This window comes from Muscardinus avellanarius (assembly GCF_963383645.1).
Source record: "Muscardinus avellanarius genome assembly, chromosome: X".
Taxonomy (NCBI): Eukaryota; Metazoa; Chordata; class Mammalia; order Rodentia; family Gliridae; genus Muscardinus; species Muscardinus avellanarius.
The window spans coordinates 11,825,620-11,843,132 of record NC_137792.1 but is presented as its reverse complement, the minus strand read 5'-3'; positions in this window follow the sequence as shown (position 1 = coordinate 11,843,132).

Genomic DNA, 17,513 nt, shown 5'->3' with positions numbered 1-17,513 from the left:
CCTTCAGTTTCTGTTTGTCATGGAAGCTTCTTATTTCTCCATCTAATTTGATAGAAAGTTTTGCTGGGTAGGAAATTTTTGGCTGGAAGTTGTTTTCTTTCAGAGTTTGGAATATGTTACTCCAAGCCCTTCTGGCTCTCATGACTTGGTTTGGGAAGTCTGGAGTGATTCTAATTGGTTTGCCTCTGAATGTCACTTGGCCCTTTGTTTTTGTTGCCTTTAAGATTCTCTGCTTGGCTTCCACATTGGTCATTTTGACAATTATGTGGCGTGGGGACCCTCTTCTCCGATCCTGTCTAAAGGGAGTTCTATAAGTTTCCTGGACCTGTGTATCAACCTCTTGCTCTATGTTTGGAAAATTTTCTGCTATTACTTCCTTGAAGAGATTGTTGATCCCTTTGTTTTCACTTTCTTTTCCCTCCTCTATTCCAATTATTCTTAGGTTAGCTCTCTTAAAATGGGCCCATATTTCTTCAATATCAGATTCCTGCTGTCGTATATTTTTTCCTAGATTAGAAACTATGCGTTCATTTTTGGAATGATTATCTTCTAAGAGCGAGATTCTGTTCTCCATGTGGTCTAATCGGTTGTTTGTGCTTTGAATTGAAGCCTTTACTTCATTAATTGCATCCTTTATCTCTTTTTGGCTCTCTCTGAGTTCTTTTCGAAGCACCTCTATTATTTCTACAGTTATTTTCCTGATTTGATCTTCTAGAAATCTCCGATTTTCTGTTTTATCGGGTTCTGATGTTGTAGGGTTGTGGGCATTCATTGCTCCAGTATTATTCCTCTTTCCCATGATTTGGGAAGTTTGTGCCTTCTCTGGGTTCTTCCCATGGGTCACTATGACTTCACTTAAGGTGTTCTGGATCTCGAGTCAGTAGTATCTCAGACCCCACTACTCCTTTACTGGGTTGTATCACAGAGTCTCCGACCCAGAGAGTTGATAGAGGCTGCTTTAGACTGTGGGGGGTGCCGGGTTGCACGTTCTCCTATGGTGTGATATCTCTGCCACCGCCCCTCCCCCACTGGGTCAAGTCCCAGGGAGTACAGTACTGGGATTTCTCCTTTGTGGCCCGCAATTTGACTCACTGTTCTTGAGTACACAGACGTAGCTGTACTGGATTCGGTGAATTCTCTGCTGCTGCCGCCGGTGGCAATATGGCACCGCTGCTATGCCCTCGGCCGTGAGGCTGGCGTATTTCTTCTTGGTTTTGATTTCCACTCTGAATCCCTGCGGCGTGTGCTGAGCTCAGCCACTGGGAGCTTTAGAGTTTACCTGCGGCGAGAAATCCCGCCTGGCTGTTCCGCAGAGGCTCACCTCGGCTTGCTGTAGCCGTCCGGTGAATTTGCCGCTGCCGCCGGCAGTATGGCGCTGCTGCCGCGGTCTCGGGCGTGAGGCTGGTGTATCTCCTCTGTGGCTCTGAGCTCTGTTCTCAGTCCGCTTTCTCTCTGGAGCCTGGTGATTTTTTTGTTTCTCTGGTGATGGTGTTTTCTGGCTATGAAAGGCGCTGATTTTGTGGTAATGGAGATTGGTTGTTAGTGGGGCTCTTAAGCCCCGCTTTTCTCAGTCGCTATCTTCCCGGAAGTCTCAAGCTTTTCTTTCTTAAAGAATTATTTTCTGTTATGTTTCTGTAAGATTGAACTTCGTGTGCTAGTTTGAAACAGCCAAAGGAGCTTTAAGCCTTTTTTGTGTGTGACATCATGACTTAGCGCTCATAAAAGTGATGAAATGCTATATACCAAAAGGGAAAAGGAGGGAATCCCAGGGACCCATGAATGTTCTCCTTTTAGTAGAACACTTGGCTTCCCGGTTCATTGATGCCTCTGACAATCCTAGGGGTGCTCCTCACTCCAAGATAAGGGTAGTGACATTGAAGGAGGGACAGAGGGTGAAGGGAGCAGGGGAGGTAGAGGGGAGAGAGAAGTAGGGGTGAGTAAGTAAAGGAGCACCTGGGGAAAAGGGAGTGTTGGTGGGGCAGGGCAAAGCAAGGAGACAAGAGAAACCAGTAAAGGGGAAGGGGCAGCAGAAGGGGCAGGGCAGGAAAGGGAGAGGAAAGCTAGAGCCTAGTGAGGAGGATGAAGACAGAGAAGAGCTGGGAGCTGGGAGTGGTGAAAGACACATGTAATCCCAGTACTTGGGAGGCTGAAACAATATTTCAGGTTCGAAGCCAGCCTCAGCAATTTAGCGAGGTCCTCAACAACTTCATGAGAGCCTGTTTCAAAAAGTTTTTTTAAAAAAGGAAGGCTTGGAGTGAAGCTCAGAGATAAAATAGGAAACCACATTGGATTGAGAAGGAATTAATAAGTAAAAGTGCTAGTTAAAAGCAAAACTGTCATAATGCCAGTGATCTTTCATCCACTCTGTAGATAATTTACAAACCCTGACATATTTTATACTTGGAATAAAAATGCAAGTGCAATGCAAATGAAAAATAAAGAAGTGAAAGAGACTAAATATCTGTGATACTCAAAGAGGCTATTCTCCAGCAGGGCAAATTGTTCTTCATTTATTCCATGTTACTCTACCAACCACTCTTGTCTGCCCCGTATTAGATGAAAAATATTCAGAGATAATCAAGGTACTGTCATTGCTATATAGAAAAATAAAAAGGGAGTGCCAGTTTCGATAGTCCTTCCTGCCCTGGTATCTTACTGCGTGTGTGTGTGTGTGAGTGTGTGTGTGTGTGTGTGTGTGTGTGTGTGTGTGTTACTAGTATTTGAACCGAGGGCATTCTAATTAATTAATTAATTAATTAATGGTATTGGGGATTGAACCCTGGGACGTTCTACCTCTGAGTTATAACCCTTGCCCTATTTTATTTTTATTTTGGAAGAGGTTCTCACTAAGTTGTGGAGGTCCTCACTAAGTTGCCTAGGCTGTCCACTAACCTGTGATCTTCCTGTGTTAGCCTCCTGAGTACTGGAATTACAAGACTGCACCACTATGCCAGGCCTATTTTTCTATTATTTTTGTTTGTTTGTTTATTTGGTGCTGGGGGTTGAACCCAGGCACATTTTACCTCTTGGATACACCTCAAGTTCTTTTTATGTTTTACAAGTTGAAAGAAGTTCTCACAAAATTGCTAAGGGTTTTGTTAAGTTGCTGAGACTGGTTTCAAACCCATGATCCTCCTGTCTCAGCCTCCCAAGTACTCGGATTACAGGCGTGCACCACCATGCCTGGCTTTAGCTTTGATTTTGAAACAGGGTCTTGCAAAATTCTGGTCTTGAACCTGTAATCTTCCTGTCTCAGCTTCCCAAGTACTGAGATTCCAGACAAGTGCCACAATGTCCTGATTTGTGTGTGTGTGTGTGTGTGTGTGTGTGTGTGTGTGTGTGTGTGTGTGTGTATGTGGTACTAGGGCTGAACCCAGGGGAATTTGACCTCCAAGCTACACCCCTAACCCTATTTTTTATTCCTTAGTTTGAAACAGGGTCTCACTCAGTTGCAGAGGGCCTCATTAAGTAGCTGAGGCTGTCCTCAAACCCAGATCTTCCTGTCTCAGCCTCCTGAATGCTGGGACTGCAAGTGTGTGCCACCATGCCCAGCTGTGCAATGCCCAGTTTTTATCTGCTTTAATGACTCATTTGTAACCAATAGAATGAAGTAGAAAGAACCTATGAGGTTAAGTAATGAAAGGCAGTATAGCTTCTATCTCACTTTCTGAATGCTTACATTTAGAGTATAGATGGCCATAAAATAGTTTTGAGTACACGCAGCCACAGTGGCATGAGGAAACATTTTTTTGTGGCACTGGAGATGGAGCCCAGGAGCATTCTACCTCAAAGCTATCCCCCAGCCCTACTCTATTATTTATTTATTTATTTATTTATTTATTTATTTATTTATTTATTTATTTATTGGTGGTACTGGGGTTCCTGGAAGCCCTTCTACCTCCGGGCTATACCCCCAGACCTATTTTTACATTTTTATTTGGAAACAGGGTCTCCTAAGCCAGTGCGCGTGGCTGGCTTCAAACCTGCGCGATCCTCCTGTCTCTGCCTCCCAAGCGCAGAGATTACACGCGTGTGCCACCACGCCCGGCTTACTCTATTTTTTATTTTATTTGGAAACAGGATCTCTCTAAGTTTCTGAGGCTGACTTGAACCTGTGATCTTCCTGTTTCAGCCTGCCAAGTACTAGAATTAGAGGTGTGCATTATCACATCCAGTTTACACTCAGCAATTTCATGAGAATTATCATCTTCACGAATTCACAGCCTGAAATAGGCAGCCCCAATCCAAGGGGCTTAATACTTCAGAACCATAGTGTATCAAGGAGATAGAGAATCTGGTTTTCCAGGCAGCTTCATTCAACAGCCTAAAAATGGCAACTAAAGCCCTTCCTCATACCATGATTCAGAGATATGCCACCTGCTTCAAGTCATTTTCATTTCCGAACAGTTGGTCTTTTCTAAGAGCACAGATACCCACGCACCCATGGAAATATGATCCTACCTGAAGGTCATAGAAGGCTGCATGTAAAGGAGGATTGCAGATCATCCAGTCTAACCTTCTCACTTGCCTATGGAGGAAAGTATAGGGGCCCTGAAAGATTACACAAGGGTGCCTTATCTAGAGCTCGTTGTTGGCCAAGTGGCAGATAGTAGGGCCCTGACTTGTTTCCTCCTCCTCCTCCTTTTTGTGGTACTAGTCATTAACCCCAGGGTAGTCTACCTCTGATATACACCCACAGCCCTTTATAATTTTGAAACAGGGCCTCAATGAGTCACTGAGAGTCTCCCTAAATTTCTGAGGCAGGCCTCAAACCTGTGATTGTCCTGTGTCAGTCTCTCAGTACTAGGATTACAGGCATGTGCCACCACCCCTGGCTCCTGCCTTGTTTCTATGCTCTGCTATATCATTTGAATTTGGGGTAGGGATTGGCACTGTGCTCTGGGATATATCATGTGGAAGTTCTAAATACAAAACATGGAGTCAGACTGACCTATTAAAAATCCCACTTGTGCTTACTTACCAGTGGTGTAACTGTAGCCAAGTTGATTTCCCTGAGCTGCCAATTTTGCATCTGTAAAATGGCAGGGAGGATTAGAATGATGACCAACCAGGGTTTGTTATGGGAATTGACTGAAATGAGTCACAGAAAGCTTGTAACAGTGTACCTGGTGCACACTACACGCTTAGGAAGTCCAGATTTCTCTAGAATGAAATATTTTGGCTTGTACCTTGCAGAAGAAAAATAAGGGATGGAATCAACTTTGGGCTGAGTGAGTTCAGTTTCCCAGTCTGAGTGTGGTCAAAGATGGTCTCCAGGCTGACATTGCCACCAGCTCTCTGGGAGAAAAGGTGGCTTCTGGCTTCACCTGAGCAGCTGTGTGTTGGCCTCTCTTCCCTGAATTTCTGTTGGTAGAGATATTATCTCTGAGACATTCTACTCTGGGAATGCTAACTCCATCTCTCTAGGCATAAGACTCCGGAATCAGTTTCCTTCTCCCTCTCAAATCTCCATGTCAACCATCACCATTGACTGCTCCCTGTGGATGCCTGTGGGGGGCTGTGATGTGATCAGCTTCCTGATGCCTCGTTCCAGTGGGGTCCCATTAGAAGAGCATGAGTATGCTCCTGGGAAAAATAAATATCCACCTGCTCGACTCTGGGTCCTGGCAGCTCTTAGAACCCTGACAGTCTCCTCTCTTGGAGCAACTTCATGAACTCAGCACTAAAGCCAGAGAGAGAACTGCTAGGACCCTGAAACAGAAGGACACTATGTAGAACTGCCCATGTGAATGTTACCATCCAGGAGCATGGAGCTAATCTTATACCAAGAGTGGTAGCAATTATCAGAGAGAAAGGGCAGAATCTCCTTTTGGCTTTTGTGGATGCAGGAGTCAGTCAAAATATCATTTCTGGCCGGGCGTGGTGGTGCACACTTGGAAGGCGGAGACAGGAGGATCACGCAGGTTAGAAGCCAGCCGCGCTGGCATAAGAGACCCTGTTTCAAAAATATAAAATAGGTCTGGGAGTGTAGCCCAGAGGTATAAGGGCTTCTAGGAACCCCAGTACCACCAAAAAATATCATTTCTTACAAGGATAGAACATGCTTGGCATTATCTTTTATGTGATATTGGGGGTTGAACCCAAGAGAATCCTACCTCTGAGTTAAAACCCCAGCCCTATTTTATTTTTTTTTAATTTTGAAACAGAGTCTTGTTAAATTGCTGAGGCTGCCCTTGAAACTGCACTACTCCTGTCTCAGCCTCTCAAGTATTAGAATTACAGGTACATATCACTGTACCTAGCTGCCTGGCATTTTCTTAAGCTCACACGTAGGATACCGAGATGAACATAATGGCAAAATTATTACTTTCCATGAGCTCATAGCCTTCTAGAAGTCAAAATCCAAAAGGATGACCACATAATGTGGTCAATATTGCACTTACCATATGTGTGAAGGTGGTAAGGGAGCTGAAGGATCTAGTTGTCTGCACTATTGGATGTGGGGGTGGTGCTGAGGAAGACTTGATAAAGAGGTGCTATTCTAACTATGCTCCATGATTAGTAGTGTTTGGCTAAAGCAATAAATGAGATCCAGGCATAGGGAATAAAAATGGCATGTGCACAAAGAAGGATGGGGCCCTCAAAGAACATGGGAAGGAAAAGAGATGGTTAGAAAAATGATTTAGGGCCAGACTCTTAAACCCTTGGTTGCATATATAATCTTGAGTTTCTGTTTTGCTCAAGAGACAAAGTAGAACTACAGAAAGGCATTGACCATGGAGGGGACATGCAGTTTTATCATTTCAGAAGAATAATGCTGCTCCCAAGGTGGAGGGTGAGGCAGATGGGGATGAACAAACTGTCCATTTGTCAGACTCTGACTTTGTTCAGACAAGAGAGGATAGAACCTACTGTGTGGCAAGGACCTTTGGAACAGAGGAGGTAGAGATCCACCTAGCTGTAGCCTGACCTGCTTAACTTACACATGTTCCTTCTATATCCCCTAATCCCCAACAAGTAGTAATTTGCTTCATAAAGTTTTGTTAAAGGAACAAATGTAGAACACTCTGCTTTTCAAGGATTCCCTATGAATGTGAATTGGCAGCTCGGCAAGACCCCAGAGTGTGCTAAGATCTTAATTTCCCTGTGCTTAGATCTTAACTTCCCCGTGTAGATGGTCTGTGTCAGGGGAAAACAGAATCATTGTTGTTCTGCCCCAGTCTTTTTGGATAGCAAAAAGACTTGTTACTTAGAATTATGAAAACAGGTCATCAAATTTTCTCAACATCTCCAAATATTGTGGAGGCCAGAGATAAAGATGGTCGGATTAACAGTACTTAAGTGTTATAGACATAGACATTTATTGCTTTTCATTACCATCTCTTACAGTTCCTGAGTCCCTTCAGAGTTATTAGCTTACCTTTTGCTGCTAAGTCCTTAGGGTAGGGAAGATTCCTTGGTTGGAAGTTTCCAGAAGCAGATCCAAAAATTCAAATGCAAATAGTTTATTTGGAAGGTGACCCCATGAAATAATGGTTGGAAAGTAGAGAAGTGAGAAGGGAAGGAAGCAATAATTGTGTGTGTGTGTGTGTGTGTGTGTGTGTGTGTGAGAGAGAGAGAGAGAGAGAGAGAGAGAGAGAGAGAGAGAGAGAGACTGAGAGAGCAAATTACCACTGGGGGCTACCAGAGAATAATCCTACTGGGGACTCTGTAGGATAGTGTTAACCATGCTCCAAGCTATCCCACCTGGGGGATGAGGAGTCTAGATTGTTTCTTCACCAAGTCTCCCATATGTCATTGTTTGAAGACAGCTTTCAGGGACATTAACTGCCTAACACTTCCATTTTGTCCTGAGCACCAGTCAAGTGTGTTCCTGCAGAAGTTACAGATATTTGCAGTAAGCACCCTGAAGTTTGTGGAGGGAAAAGCTAATGGAGGGGCCCCACAGGGCCTGATATAGGAACTCATTACCATAGGGAGGGTAGCCAGATCCACCTTGAGGATATGATTCTGTCCCCAATTCAAGGAGGAGAGTGGATATGAGAAACACTTAAGCTCAATGAATGCACACTTGTGTGTGGGGTACTGATGTACAAGTGCAAAGAGCCTGAGTTTAAAACAGACAACTTTGTGTCTCATTCAAAGTACAAATACAATGATAACTTTGGGCTTTCCAGCATGTTTTGGGGCTTTTCAGCATGTTTTTTAGCCTGGAAAGTGATGAATAGGAAGGTAGTACTATCACATGGCATGGATGAAGGTGAGAAGGCTTTAATATTCCCATCAAACTTCCTCAAAGCCACTTTTTTTTTTTGGTACTAAGGATGGAACCCAGGGGCATTCTACCTCTGAGGCTACACTCCCAGCCCTATTTTATATTCTTTATTTTGAAGCAAGTTCTCACTGAGTTGCAGAGGGCCTCACTAAATAGCTGAGGCTGACCATGAACCTGCAATCCTCCTATCTCAGCCTCCCAAGTACTGGAATTACAAGTGTGCATCACCACGCCTAGCTCAAAAGCCACTTTTTAATTCTAATTATTAGTGCATTTCTATTGTATAAAAATGATTTTTCTTGTGACTTCATGCATGCATACAACAGACTTTGTTCATATCCACCTTTCCCATTTCTCTTTCCACCTCCCTTTACTTTTCCTACTAGTCTCCTTTCTACTTCCTTTTTTCTAAAGTTCATGTATGTGAGAAAACACATGAAACTTGTCTTTCTGAGTTTGGTTTATTTTGCTTAACATGATGATCTCCAGTTCCAACCATTTTCCTACAAATGACATGATTTCATTCTTCTTTGTGGTGGAATAATACTCCATTGTGTATATATACCACATTTTCTTTATCTGTTCATTCACTGATGGACATCTAGCCTGATTCCATAACTTGGCTATTATTAATGATGCCTGGACAAGCATGGGTATGCAAGTATCCCTATAATATGATTTCTTCACATATATACACAGAAGTGGTACTGCTGGACTATGGTAGTTCTATTTTCAGTTTTTTGAAGAATGCCCATGCTGATTTCCATAGTGGCTGGACTAATTTACATCCCCACCAATGACGTATAAGGGCTCCTGTTCTCCACAACTTCATCAACGTTTGTGATAATTTTGTTTTTCTTGACATTAGCCATTCTGACAAGGATAAGATGGAATCTCAGTGCAGTTTTGATTGATGTTTCCATGATGGCTAAATGTGCTGAGCACTTTAGTTTTACTTTTGTTGTCGTGCCTTTATTTGGGGGTGTTGGTAGTAGAATACTAGCTTTGTAGAATGAATTTGGAAGAGTTCCTTCCATTTCCATTTTATGGGGTAGTTTGAGGAACATTGGCATTAGTTCTTTAAAAGTCTGGTGAAATTTAGCCAGGCGTGGTGGCACACATTTGTAATCCCTGCGCTTGGGAGGCGGAGACAGGAGGATCATGCAGGTTCAAAGCCAGCCGCTCTGGCTTAAGAGACCCTGTTTCCAAATTTAAAAAAAAAAAGTATAAAAATAGGTCTGGGAGCATAGCCCGGAGATAGAAGGGCTTCCATGAACCCCAGTACAACCAAAAAAAAAAAAAGTCTGGTGAAATTTGGCTATAAATCTGTCCATTTTGAATAAATGTGTAGAGTAAAAAGAAGCCAGGTGACTCCCAGACAGTGTGACCAAGCAAGTGGCCCAGCTGCTTTGGACCCTATAGAACAGAGTACTGTCCCAATTCCTAAGACATGTAAGAACTGCCACTCTTTGGAGACCTTGGAAGGGTGCCTGGTGAGCCAGTAAATGTCAGGATCAGTGGGGGCACATGTTTAAAAGGCAGATTCCTGGGCTTTACTCTCTAATGCTGATTCAGTAGACCCGAGTGGGCCTGGCAATCTACAGTTTAAATAAGAATCCCAGATGATTCAAACTAAATATCAAGAAGCACAATCTCAGAAGGTGTTGGGCATAGATTAAAAAGTTAGAAGAAAACAGGGGAGAGAAAAAAAGGCAGAAAGGAGGTGGTAATGAGATGGGGAAAAGAAAAGGAAGGAGAGGGGTGAGGAGAACACTTGAAAAGAAGTGGGTAGCTGTGAGTGTTAGAGACTCCCTGGCAGTGACTTCTATATCAAATAATTGCTTTAAGGCTCTGAGCATTAAGGAGCAGTCTTCCCTCTAATAAACTCTGAAGGCAAGCAGGAGCATTGTCAGCTACCTGATCTAAGAGAGTAGATTAAAGTAAAAGAGATTATCAGGCTATCTTTTAGCCAGGGTGAAATCTCTTTTGTGCAGTGGGAGATCAGGATAAGATGGGGAGGGAGTGCCCGGCAGGCCTTTCCAAGCATTACAACTAACACCTCAGGAGCATCAGGGGACAAAAAAGATTTAGGGATGCCTGACTAAATGGGATGCATTTTGTAGTGCGGATGCTCCTTGTCTTATGATGGGGCTCTGTCCCCATTGACATATTGTGAGTTGAAACTCTCCTGAGTCTAAAATGTACCTAATGCACCTCATTTACTGCAAGTCCTAGCTTAGCAATGGTACAGGGAAAAAATCCAAATTCAGAATTCAAAGGATGCTTTCTTTTTGTGTGTATGTGGTACTGGGAATTGACCCCAGGGGCATTCTACCTCCAGGCTACACCCCTAGCCCTCTTTTAGTTTTATTTGGAAACAGGGTCTTGCTAGGTTAATGAGAGTCTCACTACTTGCTGAGGCTGTCCTTGATCTGGCTGCAATCCTTCTGTCTCAGCCTCCCAAGTACTCATGTGTACCACCATGCCCAGATTCAAAGAATTCTTTCTACTGAATGCATAACACCCTTGCACAATCAGAACATCAAATTGTTAAATCGAGCTATCCTAATTTGGAGACCTTCAGTTTTTCAGATAATTAAATATTTTTCTGCTGTGTGGCCCTGAGATTTAAAAAAAAACGACTTTTGAGGTACTTACACCATTTCAGTCTTAGAAGAAAATTGACTTGTATCAGCTATGAGACCGAATGAATCAAGTTTAGGCAGCGAAAGACACACTTTTGGTAAAGGTTCTCACCCTTGAGCATGCACCAGAAAGACCAGGAGGGCTTGTTAAAAATCATTTCTTGGCCCCATCCCCAGAATGTCTGATTTAGCAGTTTTGATGGAGGGTACAAGAATTTGCTGATGCTGCTGGGCTGGGGATTATGCTTTGAGAACCACCAAGTTAGACCAAAGTACAATGTTTATACCTAGATCCAGGAAGTCCAAGGGACAGAATATATGAAGCCTTGCCCAAAAAGTGGGGCAACAGAAAAGATAACTGCAGAGCATAGTAAAAAATATGAGGGGCTGGGACCCCAAAAGATTAATGCTCCCCTAGCTGCACTGGAGGAGCATTTCTACCTCCTACCTGTGTACTTGCTTCTTAGAGAAAAGGACTTTTATGTGGTAGCACCATAATTCTCCACACTCCTTCGAGATGAAAGTGATGTATTTATATCTGCTCTATTAAAAGACACCGAGTAAAATGGGAAGCTGTATGGCAATGCCTGGCTTAGAATTCAGGTCATTCCCGGCTTCTGAAGAGACTAGACACCTACATATGAATAATGAACCCTCTGGAGACCCTTTGTTCCACCCAGTAATTTTCAAGGCTTGGGACAGGCATGATCCACTGTCTCATATTTTCAGCCCCTTGCAGAATCCTGCAAGCCAATTTTATTTATTTATTTTGCTACTGTCCTAACATTAAGGCAGTTTTGCTGGACATAAACTCAGGACACAAGTTGAGCTAGAGTAGAATTACTTCTCAGACTATACAAACACAAGGTCTCCTTCATCCTAGGCCATAAATTAGGCTGTTGGAAAGGCACATGGTAGCTCTTTGAGGTCACTGGGAGACGCTTTGGGGTGGTACTTATGCAGCAGGAGAAGGGCAGCTACTTAATAAATCCCAGGAGGGGCTTTTATTCAGCTTCCTCGGTCCACCATTCTATCCCTGCCATAATGTGCCTCTACATTTGCATTCACAACCCGACCACAGCTCTTCACCGTTGCTTTCACTTTAATCTGCATTGACAGTTTACCCAAAGATATTCAGAGCTCTAAATCATAGGGTGAATTAAAGTCACAGATTAAATTAGGAATAAGACATTGGAGGAGAATCTGTTAGAGCAGCTCTACATGACAAATTTTTTTGCAGTGGTTGGGGAGCTCCCAGGCTTCTATGAGAAGCCCACAAAACCAGTGGACTCTCTTCCCAGAAAAATAAGACATTTTTATAAATTAGTGGTATAGACCCCTCAGGTTAGAAATCTATAGCTTATACCAAAGAAGAATAATCCCAGTGAAACAGAAGAGGTTGGGGTAGGAAGAGGAGGAAGGGGGAAGAATAATAAAAAGCAGCAAGCCTCAGAGCAAGTAGCTCTTGTAGTAAAATGCCTGCCTAGCCAGGCACAGTGGTGCACACCTGTAATCCCAATACTTTGGAGCCTGAGATCACAGATTTGATGCTAGCCTGGGCAATTTAACAGACAATTTAGTGAGATCCTGTTTAAAACAAAAGAGGGGAGAGGAAGAGATGGAGGTATAGCTCAGAGGCAGACAGACTCTGGCTTCAATTCTCAGTACTAAAAAAGTAAAAACCAAATAATATCATAACGCTAGATACTATAACAAACAAATTTCCAAATTTAAGTGTCATGATACAGAAGGATCCCTTACACATGTTCCTGCTCAGCAAGTGGGTGACCTTCCCACAGCTGTTGACTCTGGGACTTGAGTTTCTTCCACCTTGTAGCTTTACTGTTCCTGAGAACCTGACTTCTGTGCATAGAGTCACTGGAAGAAAAACCACTGATAAGTTACATCTGGCCCATCAACACTTTAGCATAGAAATGTCACATATCATTTCCACTCACATTTAATCAATGAGAACTGGCTATAGTGCCACATCTGGATGGAAACAGGGCTAGGGAATGTAGACCCTATCTGGGAAACCATTTCCTACCATCAAATCCACACCATGGAAAGGGATGCACACATTTTTGGTGGCCAGCAAGCCAGATCACTTCCTAACCATTGCATGCAAGTAAAATCAGGTTAAAATAAATTAGAAGCTGCCTTGAGAGGGAAAAGAAGCTGCCAAAAACATGATAAAGCTCAAGGAATGTGTAGAATAGGGCAGCTGCAGTCTCAACTTGTTGGTAGCCAGTAGATGAGGTTACAAATTGTCTTTTGGCCTCAACTTTCTAAAACCAGAGAGTCTGAAATTCCTTCCCTTCAGCTCTATCCTTCCTTCTTCCTATTCTAAATAAAAGTGCCAGTCTCAGGAATACATTCTTACTTCTTTCTTTTTTGTGTGCTTGTATTGAACCCAGTAGGGTTCTACCTAAGAGCTATACCCCTAACACTATTTTATTTTGAGACAGAGTCTCACTGAGTTACAGAGGGCCTCATGAAGTATCCGAGGCTGTCCACAAACCTGCACTTCTCCCATCTTAGCCTCCCAAGTACTGAGATTATAAGTGTGAGCCACCATGCCTAGTTATATTTTTACATTTATAATTAATGCTTTCACACCCAGTCTTATGAACCAGAATTTAGTTTGTTGATTGAAAAAATAAAGCAGGGAATCATTTAAAATGGTAAATACAAACTTGCAATATTTGATTTAACTTAAAACATGTAAGTATATATTTATTCACTAAGCTTTTGTTGTATATCAAGTCATCTTCTTGGAATACAAATCTGCTGATAGAAATTCAAGCTATCCTTGTACAAGCGGAACCTAAATGTGCTATCTGTGATTTCTAGCTTCAATTTCTTGACAGTAGAGCAAGATATTGATTGAGCTCAGTGGTAATCTCTCCAATTATTTACTGATTATTTTTGTCTTTTACAATTGTTTAACATGCAACTAAGTCAGCAGCATTTTTATCTACACGCCATTTATTTATTTGTTTGTTTGTTTATTTATTTTGCAGTGCTGGGGGATTGAACTGAAGGGTATGCTAACTCTGAGCTGTACCCCCCCAGCCCTTTCTACTTTTTGTTTACATCTAAATTTTGTAGGTTGGCAGTAAATCTCTGCCTCAGCCTCCCAAGTACTAGGATTATAAGACTTTGCCACCATACCCGGCTAGCTACCCATTGCTATTAAATCTTTCCAAAATTTTAAACCCAATTTTCATAGAAACAACTCCTTTTTGCATTCATCGCACATCAATTTGCATGTTATATAAATTATTTAATTTTCATAACAAGTGGAACAGTTATAAAGAGGATTGGAAGCAAGGACAAGTGACTTGTAGTAAGTTGTAGGACTCAGCCAGTGAGATGAAAAGCTTAGGTACACTAGAATCCACATAGTGGTGAGCATTCAGTGGGCCATGGGCCTTTTTATGCAGGCTTTGCCTTGGGATTCGGGAGCCTTGGTTAATTTTGTGTAGCTGTCAGATTCCAAGATGGCTCCAAAGGATCCTTGCTCTTTGTTACTCACACTTGATGTAGTCTCCTCTCATGCTGAATTTATGGCTGGTCTGTGTGACCATTAGAATATTGCCAAAGTGTCCACTCTGTGACTGTCATCAAGGATTGGTCATGAAGGTTGTTGCCATTTCTGCTTTGGTCTCTGTTTCCATCAGCATCCTCACCACTGTGATCTAAACACCTGGCACACAACTCTTAAAGGAAGAAGGCTTTTATTTGCTTATAGATCTGGAGAGGTTCAGAGGTCGTATATATAGTCCATCTTTGAGCTAGGCTATAGCTACTCTACCTCAGGGCATCCTGGTGAGGAGAAGGGGATGGGGAGTGAGAGCTTGTGTGAGCTCGTGACAGCAGGGGAGATGAGAGGCAGGAAGCTACAGCAGTCTTCCTGGGAAAACACTGCCCATGGTCATGTCGTCAGGGACTCCTCCACAGACACCAAATCCCACCATCAATATGGCTGCCTTGTCTACCACAAGAGGTTGAGGGAAGTTCTAAATCCTAACCATAATACGAGGATATTCCAGCATCCCTGTGAAGCGACTCACATGGAAAGGATCTGGGGTTTCCCACCAACAGTCAGCTCCAATTTGCCAGCCACATTTATTGTGCCACATTAGAAGCCAACTGTCTGGTCCCAGTCATTTGCAATGGTTAATATTGAATCTACTGTTGTAAGAGATCTCAAGCCACAACCATCAAGCTAAGTTGCTCTCCAATTCCTGATCCCTAGAAGTTTTGGGAGATAACTGTGTATTTGTTTAAGTTACCAAGTTTTAGGGTGATTTGTTACAAGTCGTGGACAACTAGTAAGTCTGGCCAAAAAGTGGTTCCTTGTGTGTCATCTAGGGATGCCCATTGTGCATGAAACTGCCCTACCTCCAGTTGCTTTCCTAGGCTGGTGGCCAGGGACTGTGTATAAGGTGACTAATGAGGGGTAAGGCCTTGATCATGAGGAAAGAAGGACAATGTGAGGGTAAATCTAGAAATCTTAGCCGTCTTCCCACTAGGTTCAACCAAGATGACAAACATAGGCTTGATTTAGAGTATGGACAGGCCACCTAAGCGTTTTTATTCAAAGTGTGGTTCATCAACCACCAATGTTGGCATCACCTGGGAGCCTGCTAGAAATGCGACCCCTCCTGCCCCCAAAGCAACCTTAAATCTGTGTTTTATCAAGATCCCAGGAGATTTATGTATACTTCAAAGTGAGAGAAGCCCTTAACTAAAGGATTATTTATGTGATGACTTGGGGATTGGAGGGCATGCATTTTATAAGAGTTGCTTCTGGAAAGGGCTTCCTTTTTCTAGAAGGTTCCAAACCTGTCAGGAGCACAGTCGAATCAATTCCTACAATCAGGATAGGTTAGATTTAGTGTTTTATAAGACTAACTCCCATTTTAAATATTTTGTTAGTCTATTCTGTGATCCTTATCTCCAGGTTCATCCTATCTTGAATGTCCTTGGCACTTATCCCAACAGCCCTAAGTCCTACACTTCACTCTCTTCTTTCTTTGTACCCCTTGTGCTCTTGTTTGCTCTAAAGAGGCAAATTTATCAAATCCTACTACTGTTTTCTCTCCACTTGAGGGTGCACCCATGGCTCCTGGTGGGGGGCATACTTTTCAGATTGTGGCATACTTAGTATACATGGCTTCCCGAGAGGATCAAAAGGCAGACTGATGTGAGGCTAGTGCTTGTGAGCTGGGAGGCCAGGGTTTAAAGGACCAATTGGGAGACTGGAGAAGTCATTAATTACATTATCACAACAAATATTTGATGCTTTCTCTTACCATTACAGCTACCAGTGCTGTTGGTGATGGCCTTTTATTTGTCCAGGGGGTATGCTCCTATTAGATTAGATGAAGTGGCACAATAACAGATTGGCCCTGTGGTTTAACTGCTGGCTGTGGGTGACTGATACCCAGGCTTTTGACTCCCTGCTGCGTATCTAAGCAGTACAAGCTACAGTCAATGCATTTCATCTACATAAAAAGAACACAAATTGCATGTTAGCCTTTTTGAGTCCAGTAATCAGCCCCCTTCTCCCCTTTTCTGCTCTTCTGGACAATTTGAGGCACTCTTGTGAGATACAAAGAGGTTGCAGATTTTTTTTTAGTCAGGTAAAAAGAAAAGTCTTTTGCATTTTAATTGCACTTGATCTGCTCATTGAAAGACCCCTGTAATTTATATATTGTTCATAGTTAGTGCCTTTCTGCAGCCCTGCTGTGTAGCTGATAACATAATTCACATGCACTTGCACCTTGGGCTCTGTGGGTAGTGGCTTGGGCTTCCTTTGCTTTCTGAGTTTGCAAAATTCTCTGACTCATCCTTCAGAATTAAGCTGCTTTGGCTGATGCCAGTCCCTATCTGTTTATGCAGGTGTGGTGAAAGGACCACTCAGTGAGTCCCAGCCGATTCCTTTGTTCACATTTAAGGACGGCTGGTCCTGCCTTTCCCAGCTGCCTATGCTATCCGCAGCCAGTTGGCTGCTTGTGATACAGCTTCTTTCACAACCTCCCTGGATGGTGCAATTAATTGGCTTAAACTAGAGCTGGGAAAAGAACAGAAAACATAGGTATCCTGCTCTGGGTGGCTAACTACAGAGGCAGTGAGATCTGAGATGATCAATAAGTATAAAGGGGATTAATGTGTATGGAATGAGAAGATGGCTTTTTGTTTTCAAAAAATGTTGAACATATTAGAAGGTAAACTCTTTGGAACTAGAGGCAGGGAGTGTGTGTGTGTGTGTGTGTGTGTGTGTGTGTGTATACATGCATGTTCATGCACATGCGCATGCGCATGCATGAACGCTTTGAAAAATATTCTGCACTTTTTTGTGGTATTGGTGATTGAACTCAGAGGCATTCTATCTACAAGTTACACCTCCAACCCTTTTTATTTTCCATTTTGAAACTGTGTCTTGCTAAGTTGCTGAGGCTGTTCTTCAGCTTGAGATCCTCCTGTCTCAGCCTCCCAAGTATATTCTGAACTTTTATTTAAATCAAGTTTATAGGAAGTCAAAATTTCACTTTGACAAAATGGTTAGATGTTTAACCATTTTATCTGCTTCCTATTTACAATGAAACTATATTCCTTATATT